We start from the raw sequence: 24,184 nt of genomic DNA, 5'->3' as shown, positions 1-24,184 counted from the left end.
CAGGGAAACATGGCCCAAACAAAGGAACAAAATAAAATGCCATAAACCAGCAGATCTAAAGCTAAACAGACCTATAACTAAATGACAAAAAATTTAAAGTAACAATGAACTAAAGGGGAACATAGATATACAACTACTGAAATCAGGAATATTATACATGAACAAAATGAAGATATCAACAGAAACAATAAAAAGAAAACCAAACAGAAATTATGAAGTTGAAAAATAAATGGACAAAAAATTCATTACAAGGATTCACCACAGAGAATTCATCAAGCAAAAAACAAAAAGAAAAATAAATAAATATACTGTCCATTTGAAGATAGATAAAATCATCAAGTCAAAACAAAAAAAGTCAACAAGTCAAAAAAAGGAAAAAAAAAATAATTAAGAAAAGTGCCGAGTGCTCTCAAGAAGACCAGTATGTGAAATATGGGCATTCCAGGAAAATGAGAAAGAAATGAAAAGTGAATGTATTTAAAGAAATTATAACCAAAACTTCCCCAATCTGTGGAAAGAAATGAATATACAGTTTCGAGAAGCACAGAGGAATCCAACTGGGATAAATGCAAAGGGAACCATAAGGAAACACATTATAATAAAAATGACTATAGTCAAAGACAGAGAATCTTGAAAGAAGCAAGGAAAAAGTAAATTGTCACATAAAAGAAAACTTCCAGAAGAATATCAGCAGGTTCCTGAGAAGAAATATTGTAGGCCAGAAGGGAGTGGGATAATATATTCAAAGTTCTGAACAACAACAAAAAAAATGTCAACCAAGAATATCATATAAGGCAAAATTTTACTTGAAAAATACAGGAGAAGGGGGATCCCTGGGTGGCTCAGCAGTTTGGCGCCTGCCTTCGGCCCAGGGCGTGATCCTGGAGTCCAGGGATCGAGTCCCACGTCGGGCTCCCTGCATGGAGCCTGCTTCTCCCTCTGCCTGTGTCTCTGCCTCTCTCTCCCTCTATGTATCTCATTAACAAATAAATTAAAAAAGAAAAAAGAAAAGAAAAATACAGGAGAGTGGTGCCTGGCTGGCTCAGTCAATAGAGCATGCAACTCTTGAACTCGGGGTTGTGAGTTCAATCCCCACATTGGACATAGAAATTAATGTTTTAAAAAAGTAGAAACTAAGACTATTTGCGATAAACAGTTTAGGGAATTCAGTACCACTAGACCTTCTCTACAAAACAAAACTACAAGGAGCCCTTCATGTTAAAGCAAAAAGAAAGGTATATAGAAAAAAAAAAAAAAAAAACAAGCTTCAGAGGGCTGGGTGGCTCAGCGGTTAAGAGCTTTCCACTCAGGGCCTGATCCTGGAGTGCCGGGATCGAGTCCCACATCGAGCTCCCTGCATTGAGCCTGCTTCTCCCTCTGCCTATATCTGTGCCTCTCTCTGTGTCTCTCATGAATAAATAAATAAAATCTTTATTAAAAAAAAATAAATTAAATTGAAAAAAAGAAAAAAGCTTTACAAAAACAAATATCTATCCAGTAAAGTAAAAGACATAGACAAATGAAACAACCTGTACTATACCAACTTTGGGTAATGATTTTTTTTTTTAGATTTTATTTATTCATGAGAGACACAGACAGAAAGGCAGAGACATAGGAGAGGGAGAAGCAAGCTACCTGTGGGGAGTCCACTGGGGGACTTGATCCCAGGACCCCGGGATCATAACCCGAGCCAAAGGCAGAGACACTCAACCACTGAGCTGCCCAGGTGCCCCTAGTTAATAAATTTAAATGATAAAAAAAGAAAAAAAAAGAACCCTATAAATCTATGTCAATGAGTAAGCAATATATAGATGTAATTTGTGAAATCAGTACCATATTATGGAAGAAGTTGAAATTTAAAGGACTACAGTTTTTGTATATTGATGGAATGTAAGTAATTATCAGTTTATAATAGTATGATACATTTTAAGATGTTTTATGTAATTGCAAGGGGAACCACAACTGAAATGAAATAAAATGAAAAGAAATATCTATAGAATATACTAAAAAGGAGATGAGCAGTGAATCATAGCATATCACAACATAGCCAATGAGTCACAAATGAAGTCAAGAAGACATGCAATAAGGACAAAAGAGATGTAAGATATACAAAAACACTTAACAAAATGGCAAAACTAATGTCTTCCCCTATCAAATTATTTTAAATATAGGTTGATTAAATTCCCAAATCAGTCCAAAGACACATTATGTAAATGATTAAGAAAGAAAATCCAGGATCCAACTAAATGCTGTTTATACAAGATATATTTTAGAACTTAGAACACACAAAGAATGAAAGGGAAAGGATGGAAAGTTATTCCATGTAAATGATAACACAAAGAAAGAAACAATCCCACTTCTGCATAATACCAAAAAGTAGAAGTATGATCTCTAATAGATGCTTGCATACTCATGTTCATAGCAATTCCAGTAGCAATTCTAATAACCAATAGGTGGAAGCAAATAAGATATGCATCAAAAATTAATTAATTAATTAATTAATTAATTTTGCATCAAAAGATGAATTAAAGAGACATCTGGGTGGCACAGTTGGTTGAGTGTCCAATTTTCAGTTTCAGCTCAGGTCCGATCTCAGGGTTGTGAAATTGAGCCCCGCATCAGTCTCTGTGTTCAGGTTCTCTCTCCCTCTGCCCCTTCTCACTGCACTATCTCTCTCTCTCACTGGAAAGAAGAAAGAAAAGAAAGAAAGAAAGAGAAAGAAGAAAGAAAGAAAGAAAGAAAGAAAGAAAGAAAGAAAGAAAGAAAGAAAGAAAGAAAGAAAGAAAGAAGAAATGAATTACACATGGAATGCCTGGGTGAATCAGTGGTTGAGCGCTGGGTTCACCTCAGGGAATGATCCGGGGGTCCTGGGATTGAGTCCCACATCGGGTTCCCTGCGAGAAGCCTGCTTCTCCCTCTGCCTACGTCTCTGCCTCTCTCTAGTATCTCTCATGAATAAATAAATAAAATCTTTTTAAAAAATGAATTAAAGAAAAAGTGATATAGGCATATAATGAAATCTTGTAATGGAAGTAAATCCTGCTACATGCTACAAGTTGTATGAGCATGACGACATTGTACTAAGTGAATCAAGCCAGTCACAAAACCACAAATACTGTATGATTCCACTTATATGAGCTACCTACAGTACTCAAATTCACAAAAACATATTGAATACTGGTTGCCAAACATTAGAGGTGACAAACTATAAATATACCTATTTAGGTATACTTAATATACCTAGAGTTTCAGATTTTCAACACAAAAATATCTGGAGATCTGTTTCATAACAATGTAAATATATTGAATATTATTTAACTAAACACCTAAAAATGATTTTGAGTATAAATTTTGATATGTAACTTTTTTGACAATAAAAAAAGACTACTCAAGCAACTCTAACCCAACAAAGACAATACAAATCCATAAATGACCAATCATCAATACTTACTTGTACTACATATGCTTCTTTGACCACCAGGACTGTGGAAATTCTCCAATGAGAGATGTAACATCTGACCAGTGGTCCAAATCAAGCCTCGTTTATTGTGGGCCACAAAATAGTTAAGATAGTAAATAGATGCAGTATGATATTGCAATTTTAGGAAGTTGAATAATATTCTCGGGCTGTTGTTTTCATCTTCACAAAGGATGGCTCTTGAAAAAAATTCACTAAAACCTGAAAAGAAAAGGAAATACTGTTTGTAAGCCTTTGAAAGCACTTTCTTTAATAACTCTTTATCTCTGTTGTTTTATGCCAGTATGAGCTCATTTAAAAATTAATGTCCTTAGAAGGATGTAAAAAAAATTACAACTAACCCGAAAACTGAAATAGCAACAAACTGACAGATAACACCCACCCCACAATTATAAATAGTTTAAAAACAAATTGTATGTCCACTTGGGTTGTTTTCTTTTTGCATGTAGTTTCCTAACAGGATCTACTAGGGAAAACTTAACCTGTTTGTTTTTGAGTTCTACTCTTCTTTCTAATTTATACCATTATTAATTGTCTTGTTTCATGAAACTGATGCCCACATTGCTCTTCTACCATGGAATACCCTTTTTTGTCACTAAAAATAGGCCCGAAGATAGATATTTGTATTTAACAAAACGTTTCTCCAAAGTATTATGAAAATTAGGAAAATGTCATGTAAATTCAGCGCTTCACATATTTCCCTTCTTATGATTTTTTTGGCACTGGTATGGAAGAGTGAAAGCCCCATGAGAGATAATAAATTTTCCTATCCACTTGATAATGAACTAAGTTGATATTCAGTCATTTGACTTTACTGTGTAAGGCTTCCCCATAATATGGGACATTTATAACACCTGCTCATTGTTAGCCTGACACGTGAAAATGTTTTTTCAAGTTTTATTCAATTGGCAAATTCATTCTCTAAGAAATATATCATTAGATTGATGTCAGATGGCATGATATTAATGTTCAGCTATTTTGGCATGTCACTCTCCTAGCAATATATTTTTTTAAAGCTGCCATAATTCAAATAACTTTAACTCCAACTCACTTTCTTTGGGGAAAGTAAAAAGTAAGGGGAATAACTATTCAAAGATAAAACTCTTCTGCTATCAACTCCTACAAATGCAGTACATTTCTCGCAAATTAGCCTAATACAGGTATGTGCATATCTCACATATCTCTAGCATTAAGAGAAAAACAAGTGGGTACCACTTTCTTATTATTCTAGAGCTAAAAATATCCATTATCATAAAGAGAGAAAGAAAATAAAATCAAACTCTTTTTTTGGAGCAGACATCAGGATATTGCTGATTTGGCTTCTCTCAAACAGACAAACGAACAAAATCGAGAGGATTATTAGCCTTGTACCCATACTAATTTGGATTACTGCCTTGGAAGAGGTAAATGACAAGAATCCTTGCTCCTTTGAAATGAAGAAGAAGGGATCCCTGGGTGGCGCAGCGGTTTGGCGCCTGCCTTTGGCCCGGGGCGCGATCCTGGAGACCCGGGATCGAATCCCACGTCAGGCTCCCGGTGCATAGAGCCTGCTTCTGTCTCTGCCTCTCTCTCTCTCTCTCTCTCTCTCTCTCTGTGACTATCATTAAAAAAAAAAAAATGAAGAAGAAGACTTTATAACTAGTTGAGAACAAGTGCAGTTATCCACAAAGCAAAGGTCTTAACTTCACCTTTTTTGGCCTCCATCCCAAATCTTAAGTAAGTTCAAAGGTATTTTCTGAATACTTAATCAATAAAGAAAAGAATTGACCTCATAACATTCTAGTAGAAGGGAAAACAGACTAGTAGAAGGGGAAAGAGTGGAGTGATGTAGTTATAAAAGTATTTTTCCCAGCCTTCCTTATCACCTAACGATCACACGATAGCCAGAATATAGGAGGGGGAAAGTGTTTTTATTTCTTTGCTCTCTAAAACTAAATTCCCAATTGAATGCTCTTTCTCCCATCTAACCCCAAACCACTTCTTTTCAGGGCAAATTGCTGCTATACTTACACAGATCATAAATTATTGATTAAAATTTAAATTCAAGGTTCCCATTCTTCAGTGATGCTGTCAGTGTCTCAACTGAGTCTTGTTTCCCTAGCAACACTCTAAGGATAATGTTTCTCGTTAATTTGCTTACAACTACTCTATACAATAAGATTTTGTAGGGCAGCCCCAGTGGTGCAGCAGTTTGGCGCCGCCTGCAGCCCGGGGTGTGATCCTGGAGACCTGGGATCGAGTCCTGCGTCGGGCTTTCTGCATGGAGCCTGCTTCTCCCTCTGCCTGTGTCTCAAGATTTTGTAAATAAAATGACATGTATCTTAATCTTCAATGTAACTTTCAATCCAGTACTCCTGTACCTTTATGTAAAAACACTGGTTCTTTCAAGACAAAAGGCATGTGACTGACCGTCTTTTCTTTCATTCTTAAAAGATTTGTTGCATCTGGATAAATAACCTCTTCTTTTAGCACAAGTACTCTTATCATTTTGGGCAACTCCAACAATTCTATGGATGACCAAACCGAATCGTTGTGCCATTGAACTCTTCATCTGAGGAATCCTCTTGTATGTTATCTCCACAACTCTGTCACATCCTGATACTTGTCATAACTAGAACTTAACAACCCTTTAAATCCAAAATTCATATATCGTATCTTCAGAGTATCATCTCCACACACTTGTTCTTTCTTCATTCTTGATGAGGAGACAATATAATATCACAGTTTACTGATTCAAATTCATTAATATCTATAGTACTCTTAAAATTGTCTACTTCTAAAATCAGTTTGGGTGATTTATACTTTCCTAGGAATTTGTGCATTTGGTCTATGTCTTTCAGTGTATAAGGTATATTGTTTCCCATAATGTTCCCATAATTTTTACATTCTTTCCTACATTTGGATTTATGATCTACTTATCATTCTTAATGACTGTCTTCTCTGGGCTTTTTAAATTAATTTTGATGAGTGTTTGCCCATGTTTTTATAATTTCTGTATGGATATTTTCATCTTATCTATTATATTTGTCTTTTTTTTTTTACTTTCTTCTCTTGCAATAGGTTTTTTTTAACATTACTTTTTAAAAAATTCTGGCTTTGAAAGGGAGACAGAACATGGGAGACTCCTAATCTGAGAAACGAACTAGAGGTGGTGGAAGGGGAGGTGGGCGGGGGGTTGGGGTGACTGGGTGATGGGCACTGAGGGGGGCACTTGATGGGATGAGCACTGGGTGTTATTCTGTATGTTGGCAAATTGAACGCCAATAAAAAATAAATTTATAAAAAATAAAAAAAAATTCTGGCTTTATATGCTTGACTCACTACTGTTCAGACCTTTTTATTTAGTAAAATAAACATTTCATACTATAACTACACTAAATACCAGTTTAGTTGCATTTCACAAATCTGATATATAGTAATTCATGGTCTTCAGTTAAAATATTTATAAATTCCATTGTACTTTCTTTGTTGACCATGAATTATTTATGTTTCCCTGTCACTTTCTAGATATATATTTTTACAAACTTATCAGTTATTGATTTCTAGTTTTTTTGTGTTTTGGTCAAAAATGTGGTCTTTATAATACTTTGAAATTTGAACTAACTTGCTTTATGATAAAATATGGTAAATTCTCAAATATGTTCCATGCAGCCTTAAAAATAATGAATTTTCCATAGTTAATATATACAGTCTATTTAATAATCACACACACAAAAATTGGTCAGTTAGATTAAGCTTCTTTATTTTGATATAAAATAAATGCAGGAATATAGAAAACCTATAATTTTACTATTTTTAAAATCTCTTTGAAATATGAAACACTGTCAGGATAATGTTAAAATCACCCCATATATGGTGAATTTTTCTACTTCCTTCCATTTAAAAAAATTTTATATCAAACTTATATTATTAGGTGAAACCAAGTTTGGAATGGCTCAATCTCCCTAAGGACCTTACCCTTTCTATCTACTCATTCCCCTTCTAAATATTTAGTAATTTCTTTTAACTAAAATTTATTATACCCAATATTAATATAGTCATGCTAGCATTATTTTGGCAAATATGCAATAAATGCCAGTCCTAAAAGTAGGATTTTACATATATTAAGTATTAAGTTCAATATTCATAAAAACTAAATGATTTAGGAAATATATTAGTATTCGTTCTTTTTACAGATAAGTAAATAGAGGCACTGAGTAGTTTGCCTATGGTCAAAAAAAAATGCAAAATGATATGGCTTGGACTTCAAATGCCAACTCCCTGAACCCTTAGTATATTTACTGTTTCTGCCAGTTATTTTGTCCATGAAGATGAAAGAGTTTATATAGCAAGGAAATCTCCAATGAATATGTAAAAATCATGGCCAAAATAACTACAATTACCTAATACAGAGCTAAGCACACAATAGATATTGAATAAATTATATCATTATGTTGCAGAGTGACTATATTATTCCCAATAAAAAAAACAAAGCTTAGATATAGATAAGGAAGCTAGGGTAGATAATGTAACTTTCAAAGAGAGACACACTAGATATAATTAGCAAAGGCATGGTGTGGAGCCCAGTCAGGCTGTTTCCATGCTCTTTCTAGTAGGATATACAAAATCTCTCTTCAGGTTGTTATTTCCACTTAAACAAGAAAGTTATTGATAGTAGCACTTAAACATCATCTGGGATTAAATAAAACTTGAATTTAAGTCTCAATTTCTCCAACATAAGAAGATAGATAATAATAGTACCTACTCTTGAGAGCTGTTGTGGAAATTAAATGAGGAATTAAAGGATATAAAGTGCCTAGTTCAATGTCTGATACATATCAATTAATTCAAAAGCTTTATATTTGTATATGTTTTCTAAATAAGTTGACTAAATACACTGGGCTTCTACAGCTTTAAATATCTACACTCAATCAAATGCTAAGTTTTGTAGTAAATGTTCTCATGAATTCGCAGGAATACTTTAGAGAAACAAAGGCTAGCAGTAGGAAAGCCTACGCCATCTGCTTCATATGTTAAAATTTAGCACTGCCTTATAGGTTAGTTTATCAAGAACTGTTTCATGAAATATAAACGTCCATTGTTTTATTAGTAGCCCACTGTTTATTGCTAGATACAAGCCCAGAATATTCACAATTAAAAAAAAAAAAAAAGACTCTCTAAATAATAGACTTACAACTGATTTTTTAAGGGATAACATCTTTTCAAAATAAAGAAAGTAAGAAAATGAATTCAATGAATCATTGAAATAGCCTACAACTTGAGAGTTGTTCTCTATATTGTAATTATGCATGTGTTACAATAAGCTCTTGAAGAGTTGACTTCAAGGTGAGAAAAAGACACAAGAAATGGGTGCTTCAGGGTGAGGGACTCTAATTGGAGTGACATTCTATGAAGTTTTACTAGTAGAAAATAAATAAAATCTATCAGTTTTTTCTTGGTATTGACATTATTGAGTAACTTCTGAAGTAGTCTTTTTGTTTTGAAAAAAAAATCCATTAAGATAATAGTACTTCAGTATAAAAGTGTTAAAAACAGAAAATATAAATGCAAACCATTTATAATTTCACCAACTGAAGATGGTCAAGATTGACATTTTGATGAATTCCCTGATATTCTACCTTTTTTTCCTTGATGCAATAATTGGTAACCTATGTGAATGCCTACCTCTGCGAGTTCTGACAATTCTAAGCAGAGACTCTTGTTTACACATGATAGAAAATGGGATGGCGGGGAGGCCAAAATTAAGGCCAAAGCTACGATCTAGATTTTATTAACACTGTACTCTAAGCCAGATTCTAAAAGTATGGTCTATGGTCCAGCAGCATCAACATCGTGGGAGAACTTCTTAGAAATACAAATTTTCCAACCTGCCTAAGCATTATTGAATCACTAAGCCTGAGTGTGGAGACCAATAATTTGTGCTTTAACATGATCTCAAAGGGATAGTGATACACACTAAAATTTTAGAACCAGTATTCTAAGAAATTTTGCTACCTGGAAATGCAAAGTTAGGTGAGAATGGTAATAGCTAACAATTAGGAGTACTCACTTTGATGCAAGTACTCTTTTTATTTTAATATGTACATATGGGGTAACTACTCTTATCTCAATTTTACAAATAAAGAAATTAAATTACCCAAGGTTACACAGATAATAAATGGTAAGATCATATTAAAAATCTAAGTAGCCTATCTCCAGGAACCCTGCCTCCAGCTAGCACAATATATTACTTTCTACAATAGAATACTAAGGCAAAATTAGCCTGAATATCCCTATTTACAATGCTACGTAGAATTAAAGAAACTTTTCTTAAAAATAGTTCTTACACCACTTGGTGTTCCCCATTAAGAACATTAATGGTGGAAGGAAATTTTTTTGTTCTTTAGTTCTCTTCTTGATCAAGGCATCTGAAAACTTACTAAATACCATGAAAATAAATTGCAATATACTAGTTAAAATTGGGGGCCAATAGTTATGCAGTTCCCAGTTCTCAGCTACCTCCTCAGAAAAAAATGTAATAACAATGGTATCTACTTAGAAATAAATATGTGAGGACTGATTTAAGCTCTGTGTGTATATGTGTGTACACTAGTACAAGCATATGTGTGCAAAAGAGAAAGAGGTAAAGTACATGCTGTAGCTTTGGTTACAGCATTTACATGTTATAGGGTAAAATCTAACATATATGACTGATATGAATTATATAAAGATGTGAAGAACTGTCAGATTGTCCATGTTCTGGAGATTTTGAGGGCCCTGGGGAGTAACAAAATTTTTTTAGGGACTCTCTTAAATTCAAAAACTAAAGGAGACCTTTGCCTGGGTATTAAAGTTACCAATACTGAAAGTTATTTTTTCCTGCATTTTGAAAAGGTTTCAGGGTTCTAGCTGTGGAAATTGTTTTGAAGGATTTTCAGATATGAACACTGCCTAAGGGAATTCAATCTCTAGCCATTCAAGTCTAGTACTCCATATTTAACTGACAGACAAGCTTGTTGCATTTTCTTGCTTAGGTTATTAGAAAATTACTTTTATTATTCTACTTGAAAAATTACAGAAGTCAGCTAATTGGAGCAGAATTTCATTACAAAATTACCTGGAAACTTTCAGTGTTGATAACTTTAATATTCAGTCAAAGGTCTCCCTTAGTTTCGAATTTAAGAGAATTCCTATAAAATTTTCGTCACTCCCCAGGGCCCTCAAAATCCCCAGAACACGGACAATTTGACAATTCTAAACGTCTTTATATAATTTTTATCAGTCATATATGTTAGATTTCACTCTCCCACCATATTAGAGATTCTTTGAGAGGATGTACATTCTCCTATATGGCATATTACTAAACATGAAAAGGCCTAATGTTCCTTTAATTCTCATACATATCCATCATTAAGCCAAGATTATACATACACAAATGAAAAAAGAGGCATATCACAGAATGTCCACCACACAACCCATTCAGAAGTTCTTTACCTCCCCCTCAATTGTCTGCTTATATTAAGAAAAATCTATTAACCCAGATTGCTCTTAACCTCACATTCTCACAAGTAGAACAAGCAACCTTTGTTTTCCAAACAACTCACATTACTGCACATAGTCTTTATCCTCCTGGTCTTTATGTTCTTTGTATCCTCTGGGCCTAACACTCATTTTAGCTCAAATAAGAGTCCTGTTGATTCACTGTCTTAACAATTTCCATGCTATGTAGATTCTTTGTATCTATGCTATTAACTTTCATTCTCTCCCATTAATCTGTGTCATCTCAAATGGATTCTCTTTCTAGTTAGAAGTACCTTGAAGGGTAGCAAAAATATTTCTATAACATAACATTTCTGAACATATTTCTATAACAAAAATATTTCTATAACATATAACGTAAATTACATGGTAAACAGTTTAAATTCAAACCAGTTGTCTTAAATATGAGCTGTTTCGGTAAATGATTTGAAGAGAAAAAATATTGAAACTAAGGATTTAAATGAAAAGGATTATATATGGATTCCAATTATCCTTATCTATTGGTTCTTCCATAATCCTTCCACATCATTTAAGTTAATTGGGCTTTTCTCTGTACACAAATTTACCCAGAATTAGGTGGTTATACTAATAAATGTGAAATCTTCAACAATATTATAAAATTCAGCTTTTCCCAAACATAGTAGTGAAAGAGTATCCAGTTATTGATTTAACTACCTCCATTTTTTTTATTTTTCTTTATTTTTTTTTTTAACTTTAAGAATTTCCTGACACTAATTTTTTTTTTATTTTTTAATTTTTTTTATGATAGTCACAGAGAGAGAGAGAGGCAGAGACATAGGCAGAGGGAGAAGCAGGCTCCATGCACCGAGAGCCTGATGTGGGATTCGATCCCGGGTCTCCAGGATCGCGCCCTGGGCCAAAGGCAAGCGCCAAACCACTGCGCCACCCAGGGATCCCCCCTCCATTTTGACCTTAGTCTATACTTTCTTTCTTTAGAATTTTTTTCAAGTAAACTCTATCCCTAATGCAGGGTTTGAAATCACAGCACCAAGAGCAGAAGTCACAAGCTCTACCAACTGAGCAAACCAGGCATCCCTGTATAATCTGACAAAGTTCTTCTTTCCAGTCTCATTTTCAACTTAAGCAAAAGACCTAGAGGCCAAAGAATACTGTGATGGTAATGGAAATTACCCATTCGAGCAATAAGAACTGCTCAGAAGCCAGCAAGAGTATGATTGATCCCATGACATTGATCAATCAACCTGACCTTTACCAGCTGCCTACATATACCCAAGGATTTTTGTTCGCCATTTTCCTTATATAAAGCTGTAAGTAGTTTCAGGACATTGGAGAAAGTCTTTGAGACATTAGTATCTTCCAAGTATTGGCCTCACCAAAATAAATTCCTTTTCTGTTTCACCAACACTAGTATTCCTGCCTTTGGATTATGTTAGCAGTGTAGCCAATCTGGGACTGTTTGGGACTGCCAAAGCCAGGTGTGCCTGCACCCTTGGACGCTTATTATAGTAGCACTTTAGGTAGGTAAATTAGAAGCCTTTCTTTATTCCAAATGATAATATATAGAATTATGCAGTGGAGTTGGAGTTAAAATTTTTCCTATAACTTTCATTTTATATTTACTGTGCTCTTTGTTATAGTAAAGAATGTAGAAAAGTGGCCTGCATGAAAAATCAAAAACTATGTATTTAAAGCCAACTTCCTTTTAAAATGGCTGAGGTATAGCTCCAAGTTAAGACTCACTGCACTTACCCATCCATAACAAGCCTTCTATTTTTTTTCTATGCCTCACACCCATTACAATGGGTTGTAATGGTTCTGCACATACAAATGCAAGTGTACCCTCTACTCCAATACATACTTATCATTCTGAAAGGTAAATTCATTACCAGTGCTATGGATTACAGTTCTATACTATACATTTACAAAAATCCTAATGAAAAGAATAAATTATATCAGAAGAAATTACCAGCTTCTAATATATTCCCCAATACCAGGGGCCCTGAAATTCTTTAACATGTGTCAAAACCACTTCCAGTGATTACAGCATCAGTGTGGAAAATGGGGAAAAAAGTGAACATGAATGGAAAATAAGCTTTCTTTTTGCTTTTGTTTATATAATAATGTGGTTATGCTGTCAATTAAGTGAATGAAGTAAATTGTTAGGTTGTAAAACACAGGTTACATACCACATACATACTGTTATCCTAAATAGGGTACATTTCACAGCTTTACTACTCAAGAGTAACAGCATAGCCACAATTACACGAAGCACTAAGATAATTCCTTTCAAGGCACTTCTCCCTTGAAAGAATTTCCTCTCCCCTTAAAGTGCCCAGAAACTACAAATAATATGTTGCTTCCCTATGATTTCATTAGTACCAAAGTCCTCCACTGCCCCAAATATTTCCCTTCAAAAGACCCAGAAATCATCACATTACTCACAAGTTTGAATAGAGATTAAATAGGCCCTGGTGATGACAATTTCTTCATCTGAATAATTGACAACTTAAATATAATGGCCTCTGAACTAGATTAGACCTGCACATGTGCTTGTTTTGAACACAAAGCAATTAAAAAATTAATCTACATTTAAAACAAAGAACTAGGGGATCCCCGGGTGGTGCAGCAGTTTGGCGCCGCCTTTGGCCGTGATCCTGGAGACCTGGGATCAAGTCCCAAGTAGGGCTCCCTGCATGGAGCCTGCTTCTCCCTCCGCCTGTGTCTCTGACTCTCTCTCTCTCTCTCTGTCTCTCATGAATGAATAAATAAAATCTTAAAAAAACAAAACAAAACAAAACAAAGAACTTTCACATACACATCTAGATTCTGCACTTCCTTTGAAGACTTGAAAACAGGTAAGATTAAGCTCACATTCCTAAACAGAAAACAATGACTTTGTATAAGTCACGACTAGGAAAATGAGAATTCCAATCCCCTTCAATGTCCTTCTAGCTGGACTGAAAATCGAATTAACATGACACAGATTTACAGAAGAAAAAAATTAATTTCATATGTATACAGAATCAACAGATACACAAAAATCAAAAAACAATCAGGCAAAATGAGGTATGCATGTCCTTGTGAACTAAGGAGAAGGAAGAATGGTTGGGGACTTCAAAAGAAAGAAATGTAATGCACAGGGCAATAAGGATAAGAACCAATGTCTAGTAATTAGATGTGGGCCCTGCCATACAGGTTAGACAAAATTTATCTATGGTAATAACCCCTATTTGAGGAAAAAACCCACCCCCCTTTTTAGATTCTCCTATATAGTTATAGGAGGGGCAAGAGTTTCTTTTGATCCCACATGTTCTTGATTGCCTTCAAATTCAAAATATTCTGTATGCCAAAGTGATCCATCTTGGAGTGGCCTGCCCTTAGCCCCTACATATTTCAACTGAGTATGAGTTTCTTCTTCTGCAAAATGAAGATAATGCTATCTGTGTAAAAGATTATGATTAAATTAGATCATAAACACTGAATATACTATGTATTAAGCACTTAATAAATGATAATAATTACAAATATCATTGATTAGTGTCTGCCCTCATTAGATAGGACATGTATCCTCCAATTTGGCATCAAAATTCTGCCCAAGATTTTTGTCCCAAAGTAGATGCTGAACAGTAGTTGTCATTTAGTCAGTATGCTTGTACTAATCATTTCCTTGTGTAGGGAAACAAATTTTGCCACCCATGATAACCCTCATAGGCATATTGAATATTTTAAGGTGGTTATTTCTGAGAGATTATAAACACAGGAGAAGCCCTGAAAATCTAGTAGAAATTACCCTCTTGCAGGAGACAGGACATATTTACATTTATTTTTTTAAAATGTTGGGTGTCTGGGTAGTTCAGTGTATTAAATCATCTGCCCTCAGCTCAGGTCATGATCCTGGGGTCCTGGTAATGAGCCCTGCATTGGGCTCACTACTTAGCAAAAGTTCTGCTTCTCCCTCTACCTCTATCTGCCACTCCCTCGGCTTGTGCTCTCTCTCTGTCAAATAAATAAATAAAATCTTAAAAAAAAAAGAAAAGAAAAGAAAATCTCATTTCTAATGGTATCAACTCAAAGTTCCAGGAAGAGGATGATGACTCAATCACTATAAACTATAATTTGAGGAGACAAGGACTTACATCTATAACACAACATAACTCTTGTTTACTGAGCTTTTATTGGTAACCTCCCATAACTGACTACCCACTCTCAATATCTTTTATCTTTATCTGAGGATGGTATCTCAGGTGACAACTTTGGCCATTTCAGGAGTTATCCAATTTTACTGGCTCTCTCCCATACATACATACTTACATTTGATTTTTTTCTTCTGTTAATAATAGTCATGTTGGGGGGCCTCAGTGGCTCAGTTGGTTAAACCTCTGCCTTGGGCTCAGGTCATGATCCCAGAGTCCATTGAATACCCTGCCCAATGGGAAGTTTGCTTCTCCCTCTCCTTCTGCCCCTCCCTCCTGCTTATGTGTTCTATCTCTCTCAAATGAATAAAGAAATCTTTTTTTAAAAAAAATGGTCATGTCAACTTGCTTCTTAGGTCAGCCAGAAGAACCTTAAAGAGTAAAGTAAATGGTTTCCTCCCCAATGCTTATAATAAGAAAACTTCAATTTTTCAAAATCTGTAATAAAAGGAAAGGACTTGTGTATTTCAAAAACAATAGGAAAGAACCCTAAAACATGCTAAATGATCATCAAATACTTTAAATATTTCCTGATTTCTAAGCAAGGAGGATCTTGCCCACAATGAAAAGTGCTAAATTAAAGTTTACCTTCATTTGGAATTATATTGTTCTCACTTTCCTTATTTCAAAATGGTCATTCTAAGTTTCAAAGTCTTAAGACATCAGAAAAGTCCCAAGATATCTGGGTAATGCATTAAAAACAAAGTTGTCATACTTTACTTTTAAAAATCTGTTTGAAGTCATGATGTGTTCAGGATAAAAAAGATGTTTCAACATCTGAAAATGTCACTTCTATTCTCTGTATGTTCCTATTCACCCTTCCCCTAAATCAATTTCTACCTTTTTCTGACTTGCTCAGTGCTCTTGGAAAACTATTTTCTTTTAATAGAATTACTGGAACTCGCTTAATGGTTATATTGATTTATTAAGTTAGTAGGCACCAGGAGAAGATTGGCAGGTGGAAAAGAAAAAGGGATAGAAGAGAGGTCATAGAGGAGAGATCCCTCTATTCATGAAATCTATCCACACTTAATGGCACTGTGTCTAACTGTGTTTCTTCTATGATCACAGTTCAGCTGGTATAGGACTTCTTACACAACTCCAAACTCTCTAAAGCCCAGCAATGCAATTCTCTTCCCGTGTCCTTTAAGGCCTAAATGTGGTTATGGCATCCCACTGTGATTGATTCCAGGGAAACTACACAATTCTTATCTAGCTCGCATATCTTGAGTATTCCCCTCTAACAGATACATTGAATCATTCAATTAGATTCTGTCTCCTGACAAGACCCTGATTGATGAAGAATCCACAACTAATTCTGCTATTTTGTTTAAAAGCTTTTATATGGCCTTAATTTTTGAAGTATGCTTCCTAAAGCAATAAAAATAAAACCCATGAAGAGTATAAAATGATGACTAAATGAAGTATATATTATTTGTAATTAAATAGTATGACTGTTTCTTTTTGCAAAGGCGAGTTTGCATAAATGTGTACCATTTTAAAATAATATATTTTACTATGGCAGAAAACACTGAATAATTACCAAATAAAGTAATCCTAGTGGCAATACTATCATTCATAATGAGAGAATGTCAATTCTCAAATTAAACTCCTGAATCAGTTGAGGAAGGTTGATGAGCACTACAATATTCTGAGTATTGGAGATACTGATAATTTAATAAAGTACTTTTTTAATGCTGGGATTGAATATGCCTTGTAAATCAAAATACCAAGAAATAATTACTTTTATTGAAACCAAATCTTTGGGATACTCAAATAAGTAATTTTGACACCTTGGCAACTACGAAAGACAAGTACCAACTATTCATGATGACAACAAGGATTCACTAAAAAACAAATGTTCCAGGCCCTATCTGAACCAAAGATAAAATTACTTCATACCATTTAACTTATAACTAAAATAGTGGACAATTATCATGGCTATGAACTATGATATGACATGTCCCTAAATTCCTAAAATATTCTAAAGAGCATATTGAATTATTAAAGGACCCAAGACATGCTGTCTAGTTTTGGTTTTCAGGACAATTAAGTGCACAATTTGATATTATTGATAATTCTTAATGTACACATATTTTAGGTTTATTTAAGGAATAGTGTTAGATAGGTATTTTATTCAAAATGTACTCAAAACTACGGATAAGGGATGCCTCAGTGGTTCAGTGGTTGAGCATCTGCCTTTGGCTCAGGGCATGATCCCGGGAACTGAGATCCAGTCCCGCATTGGGCTCCTTGCAGGGAGCCTGCTTCTCCTTCTGCCTGTATCTCTGTTTCTCTCTCTATGTGTCTCTCATGAATAAATAAATAAAATCCAAAAAAAAAACTATGGATAAAATGACAGAATAATAATGTTGTATAAATATTCTGGACAACCGAGAATAATTTTGAGTGTCAATAAATATTCTCTCTATCTCCCTATGACAGATATGATGAATTTGTTTCTTATACCCAAATATATTAAATAAAAATGTAAAATTGAGGTTAAAATATATATTAAGATTATAACATTCTTGCCAATTTATAAATTCTCTTACCTCAGTTGATACATTTATAACAATCAGCAAAATGCTAACTTATGAGTATTTTGGATAAATATTTGTATTCCTTATTTTTTTTATTTGATAATGTATTCTGTTTTAGGCTGTCTTTAGGCATCTGTGATGGTGACAAGGAAATTCCTCACTCTCAAAGATGATGCATTTAAATAATTTTGAGATTGAGTGGTTAAAGAGTAAAATGCTCAGGACACCTGGGTGGCTCAGCAGTTGAGTGTCTGCCTTTGGCTCATGGCATGATCCTGGAATCCCAGGATCAAGTCCCATATCAGGTTCCCTGCATGGGGCCTGCTTCTCTGCCTGTGTCTCTGCCTCTGTCTGTGTCTCTGCCTCTGGTGTGTGTGTGTGTGTGTGTGTGTGCGTCTCATGAATAAATAAATAAAATCTTAAAAAAAAAAAAAAAAGTAAAATGGGGATCCCTGGGTGGCTCAGCGGTTTGGCGCCTGCCTTTGGCCCAGGACGCAATCCTGGAGTCCCAGGATCGAGTCCCACGTCGGGCTCCCGGCATGGAGCCTGCTTCTCCCTCTGCCTATGTCTCTGCCTCTCTCTCTCTCTCTCTCTCTCTCTGTGTGTGTGTCTATCACGAATAAATAAATAAATAAATCTTTAAAAAAAAATTAAAAAGAGTAAAATGCTCAAAAATATAATACAAAGTAGAATGCATTTACTTATGGTCTCTCAGGTCAAATAGAATCTGCTAATGTTTCTCTAAAAAACGGGGTAGAAGTGAGAATGGTGAAAATTAACAAGGCAGGAAACCACAAATGTTGGAGAGGATGTGGAGAAAGAGGAACCCTCCTGCACTGTTGGTGGGAATGTGAACTGGTGCAGCCACTTTGGACAACTGTGTGGAGGTTCCTCAAAGAGTTAAAAATAGATTTACCCTACGACTCAGCAAATGCACTGCTGGGGATTTACCCCAAAGATACAGATGCAATGAAATGCCGGGACACCTGCACCCCGATGTTTCTAGCAGCAATGTCCACAATAGCCAAACTGTGGAAGGAGCCTCGGTGTCCATCCAAAGATGAATGGATAAAGATGTGGTCTATGTATACAATGGAATATTCCTCAGCCATTAGAAACGACAAATACCCACCATTTGCTTCAACGTGGATGGAACTGGAGGGTATTATGCTGAGTGAAGTAAGTCAATCAGAGGACAAACATTATATGGTCTCATTCATTTGGGAAATATAAAAAAATAGTGAAAGGGAATAAAGGGGAAAGGAGAAAAATGAGTGAGAAATATCAGAAAGGGAGACAGAACATGAGAGACTCCTAACTCTGGGAAACGAACGGGAGGGGGGTGGAAGGGGAGGAGGGCGGGGGTGGGGGTGACTGGGTGAAGAGCACTGAGGGGGGCACTTGATGGGATGAGCACTGGGTGTTAATCTATATGTTGGAAAATTGAGCACCAATAAAAAATAAATTTATTAAAAAAAACGGGGGGCAGCCCCGGTGGCTCAGCGGTTTAGCACTGCCTTCAGCCCGGGGCGTGATCCCGGGGACCTGGGATCGGGTCCCACATCAGGCTCCCTGCGGGGAGCCTGCTTCTCCCTCTGCCTGTGTCTCTGCCTCTCTCTCTCTGTGTCTCTCATGAATAAATAAATAAAATATTTTAAAATAAATAAATAAATAAATTTAAAAAACGGGGTGGAGGGGCAACCCAGGTGGCTCAGGGGTTTAGCGCTGCCTTCAGCCCAGGGAGTGATCCTGGAGACCCGGGATCGGGTCCGATGTCGGGCTCCCTGCATGGAGCCTGCTTCTCCCTCTGCCTGTGTCTCTGCTCTCTCTCTCTCCTCTCGGTGTTTCTCACGAATAAATAAAATCTTTTTAAAAATAAAAAATAATAAAAAATAAAAAACAGGGTGGACATCCCATTGCCAGGTATCATTTGTGTTTCTTATACAAGTGGGTAATACAGGGGACATGCCGAAATGAGTTCAATTTTTGAAAAGTAAAATTTTCAACAATGGGATTTGGGGAAGAATGTGCCAGTGGACACAATACTTCCTTCCTCTACCTCATCTTTTACCTCTAGGTCTAATCAAAACAAGTATTTTATCAATTGTGCCACTGTATCATACCAAGTCTTCCTGCGTACAATCTTTAAAGACTCAAAATTACTTTTCATGTTGCAGCATCACTGATCTTTCTAAATAAATCACATTTCTGAAGATGCCATCCAATGTATTGTCTTAGGTTTCTCAAAACTTGCAAAATTCAAATGCCTTAACAAGGTGTGTCAGGGGGGGATCCCTGGGTGGCTCAGTGGTTGAGCGCCTGCCTTCGGCCCAGGGCGTGATCCTGGAGTCCCAGGATCGAGTCCCATGTCAGGCTCCCTGCATGGAGCCTGCTTCTCCTTCTGCCTGTGTCTCTGCCTCTCTCTGTCTCTCATGAATAAATAAATAAAATCTTAAAAAAAAAAAAAAAGGTGTGTCAGTGCAAGTATCATTTCTTGTCATTAACAACCCCATCTTTATTTTAAGTATATTTCATGCTCTAATTATACTAAACTGTTTACAGCTCCACACATATTTATTTCCTCTCTCAGATTTGGAATGTTGCACATGCCTGGCACACCCTTTACCACTCCATAATCGTTTTTCATAAGGTTCACACTTATCAGCCAAAACAATCTTCCACCAGGAAAACTCCTGGGACTCTCAAAGACTATTAAATACTCATCCTTCATTTTACCAGAGCAGTCTGTAACTCCTTGTTCATAACACTTAATCTTACTATATTTTCATTGCCTGTTTGTCTACTTTTTTCACTACACAACAAACTCCAAGAAAAGTTCCATCTTGCTACTCATTAGATCCTCAACTTGTAAAATAATCATTCCAAATACTTTACTGTTTTTATTAAATGTTGTTTAAATTCAATTTGCCAACATATAATACCCAGTGCTCAGCCCATCAAGTGCCCTCCTTAGTTCCCGTCACCCAGTCACTCCATCCCCCCACTCTCCTCCCCTTCCACACTTTGTTTGTTTCCCAGAGTTAGGAGTCTCTCATGGTTTGTCTTCCTCTCTAATATTTCTCCACTAAGTTTCCCCTTTCCCTTACGGTCCCATTGACTATTTCTCACATTCCACATATGAGTGAAATCATATGATAATTGTCTTTCTCATACTGACTTATTTCCCTCAGATGAACACTCCAGTACATCCACATCAATGTAAATGGTAGGTATTCGTTCATTCTGATGGCTGAGTAATATTCCATTGGGTATACATACATTTTCTTTATTCATTCATCTGTAGAAGGCAATTGTGGCACATCCCATAGTTTGGCTATTGTGGATGTTGCTGCTATGAACATTGGGATATAGATGTGATCTGTCCTCTTTCATTCATGATTTTATAATTTTGACTCTTTTTTCTTTTGAATAAGTCTGGCTAGGGGTTTGTATATCTTATTAATCTCTCAAATAACCAGCTCTTGATTTTGATTATCTGCTCTACAGTTCTTCTGGTGTCTATTTCATTGAGTTCTGCTCTAATCTTTGTTATTTCTCTTCTCTTGCTTGTTTTAGACTTTATTGCTGTTCTTTCTCCAGTTCCTTTAGGTCTAAGGTTAACTTGTGTATTTGATATTTTTCCAAATTGGGGGGGGGGAATTGTATTGAAATCCATTTCCTCTTAGAACTGTCTTTGCTCTACCCGAAAGATTTTAAACAGTTGTGCTTTCATTTTCATTAGTTTGCACGAAACTTTTTAATTCTTATTTAATTTCCTGGTTGACCCATTCATTTTTTAGTAGGATGCTCTTTAATCTCCAAGTGTTTGAGTTCCTTCCAAATTTCTTTTTGTGATTGAGTTCTGGTTTCAAAGCACTGTGGTCTGAAAATATACAGGGAATAATCCCAATCTTTTGGTATCAAATGAGATCTGATTAGTGACCCACTATGTGGTCAATTCTGAAAAAAGTTCCATGTGCACTTGGGATAATGTGCATTCTGTTCAATTAGGATGGAATGTTCTGAATATATCCGTGAAATCCATTTGGTACTGTGTGCCATTCAAAGCCTTTCTTTCTTTGGTGATCTGTTGCTTGGAAGGTCTGTCTGTCCCTAAGAGTGCCATGTTGAAGTTTCCTACTAATAATGTATTATTATCTATGTGTGATTACTTTTATTTTTAATTGGTTGATATACTTGGCTGCTCCCACATTAGGGACATAAATATTCATAATTGTTAGGTCTTCTTGGATAGACTGTTTAAGTATGATACAGAGTCCCTCTTCATCTCTTAGTACAGTCTTTGATTTAAAATCTAATTGATCAGGATGCCTGGGTGGCCCAGCACTTAGGCATCTGCCTTTGGCTCAAGCGTGATCCCAGGTCAGGAGATCAAGTCTCTGCCTCTCTCTCTCTCTCTCTCTCTCATTAATAAATAAATAAAATCTTAAAAACAAACAAAATCTAATTTATCTGATATGAGGATTGCTAGCCCAGCTTTCTTTTGAGGTCCATTTGTATGGTAAAAGGATCTCCACCCTCTCATTTTCAGTCTGAAGGTGTCCTTAGGTTTAAATGACTCTCTTATAGATAGCATATAGATGTGCCTTGATTTTTTATCCAGCCTGATATGCTGTGTGTTTTGACTGGATCATTTAGCCCATTCATGTTCAAACTATTGAAAGATATAAGTTAAATGTCATGGTATTACCTATACAGTCCCTGTTCCTGCAGATTGTTTCTTTGGGCTCCCTCTTTGCTTACAGGGCCCCTCTTAATATTTCTTGTAGAGCTGGTTTGGAGGTCACATAATCTTTCATTTTCTGTCTATCCAGGAAACTTTTTAACTCTCTTCCTATCACAAATGACAGCCTTGCTGGATAAAGTATTCTTGGCTTCATGTTTTTGTCGTTTACTACCCTGAATGTATCATGCCAGCCTCTTCTAGCCTTCCATGGCTCTGTGGATAGGTCTACTGTTAATCTAGTATTTCTCCCCATATGAGTTAGGAATCTTGTCTCTAGCTGCTTTTAGGATTTTATCTTTATCTCTGAAAAATGCAAGCTTCACTATTCCATGTCAAGGTATTAATCAGTTTTTGTTAATTTGGGGGGGTGAAAGGTGCCCTCTATCTCTTGGATATAAATACCTGTTTCTGTCCCCAGATTAGGGAAGTTCTCAGCTATGATTTGTTCAAACATAGTTTCTGGTTCTCTGTCTCTGTCTCTCTCTCTGTCTCTCTCTCTCTCCACACCCTCTGGAATCCCAATAAGATGGATGTATCTCTTTCTCAACTATCATTTAATTCTCAGAATCTCTCCTCATGGGATCTTAGTTGTTTTTCTCTCTTTTCCTCAGTTAACTTCCTTTCCATCAACTTGTCTTCTATATCACTCACTCTCTCATCTGCCTCATTCACCGTACTTGTTAGAGCATCCACTTTAGACTGAATCTCAGTTAAAGTATTTTTAATTTTGGCCTGATTAGATCTCATTTCTGCAGTAAGAGAATCTCTAGAGTCTTTTATGCTTTTTGCAAGAGCCACCAGTAATTTTATAATTGTAATCCTGAATTACATCTCTGACATCTTACTAAATCTATATCCATTAGATATGTGGCAGAGAGTATTACTTCTGGTTCTTTCTTTTGCAGTGAATTCTTCCTGCTACTCATTTTGTCCAGTGCAGAATGGCTATATGAGTGAGCAGAGTCAAAAATGTCAAACACATCCCCCAGCAAAATACACCCTAGACAATTACAGAGATGTCAGGGAACAGGAAAATAAAATAAAAAAAGACAAGAAAGTCAAAAACTAATTTAAAAAATAGTAAAAGTTGGGACGCCTAGGTGGCTCAGCAGTTGAGTGTCTGTCTTCATCCCAGAGCATGATTCCGCGGTCCCAGGATCAAGTCCTGCATGGGGCTCCCTGCATGGACCTGCTTCTCCCTCTGCCTCTGTCTCTCTCTGTGTCTCTCATTAACAAATAAATTTTTTAAAAAAAACTTAAAAAAATAGTAAAAGTTTTCAACAGGGGAAATGGAAATAGTGCGGGAGATAGAATATAGTCTCACAGAGTGAAACAAGATGGTAATCCTCTTGGTTTTGAGAGCATTTTGGTCTATATGTTAAAAAGGTCCTAAATTCCAAATTTATATAAAAGAGCAAAACTAATATATAAAATCAACAGCAACAACAACAAAAACAAGAAGAAAAAAGAGGGGGGTGGAATAGGAAGGAAGAGAGAACATAATCTCACAGAGTGGACCAACACATTACAGTGCTCCACTTAGTTCTGAGTGTGTTTTGGTCTGTATGTTAGAATGTATTAAATTCCAAAATTATAAAACAAAACAAACCAAAGCAAACAAACAAAATCCCAAAACTTATATATATATACAAAAATTAAATTGAATAATTTATAGGAAGTCAAAAATGAAGATTATCTATGACATGTAATTGTAAAAATATGA

The 24,184-nt window shown here is 35.7% G+C and overlaps 1 long non-coding RNA gene across 1 annotated transcript in view; it reads right to left on the bottom strand.

Moving 5' to 3' along the window:
- LOC140596200 (uncharacterized) overlaps positions 1-24,184 on the bottom strand; it is a 623,902-nt gene that overhangs the window by 30,757 nt on the left and 568,961 nt on the right. The window contains exon 4 of the long non-coding RNA XR_011998225.1: positions 3,452-3,679. This is a non-coding gene — a long non-coding RNA (uncharacterized lncRNA). The remainder of the gene's footprint in view (positions 1-3,451; positions 3,680-24,184) is intronic.

The sequence above is a fragment of the Vulpes vulpes genome, chromosome X, assembly GCF_048418805.1.
Source record: "Vulpes vulpes isolate BD-2025 chromosome X, VulVul3, whole genome shotgun sequence".
Lineage (NCBI taxonomy): Eukaryota > Metazoa > Chordata > Mammalia > Carnivora > Canidae > Vulpes > Vulpes vulpes.
The sequence above is the reverse complement of the archived record's forward strand: the minus strand, read 5'-3'. Positions and strand labels throughout refer to the sequence as shown.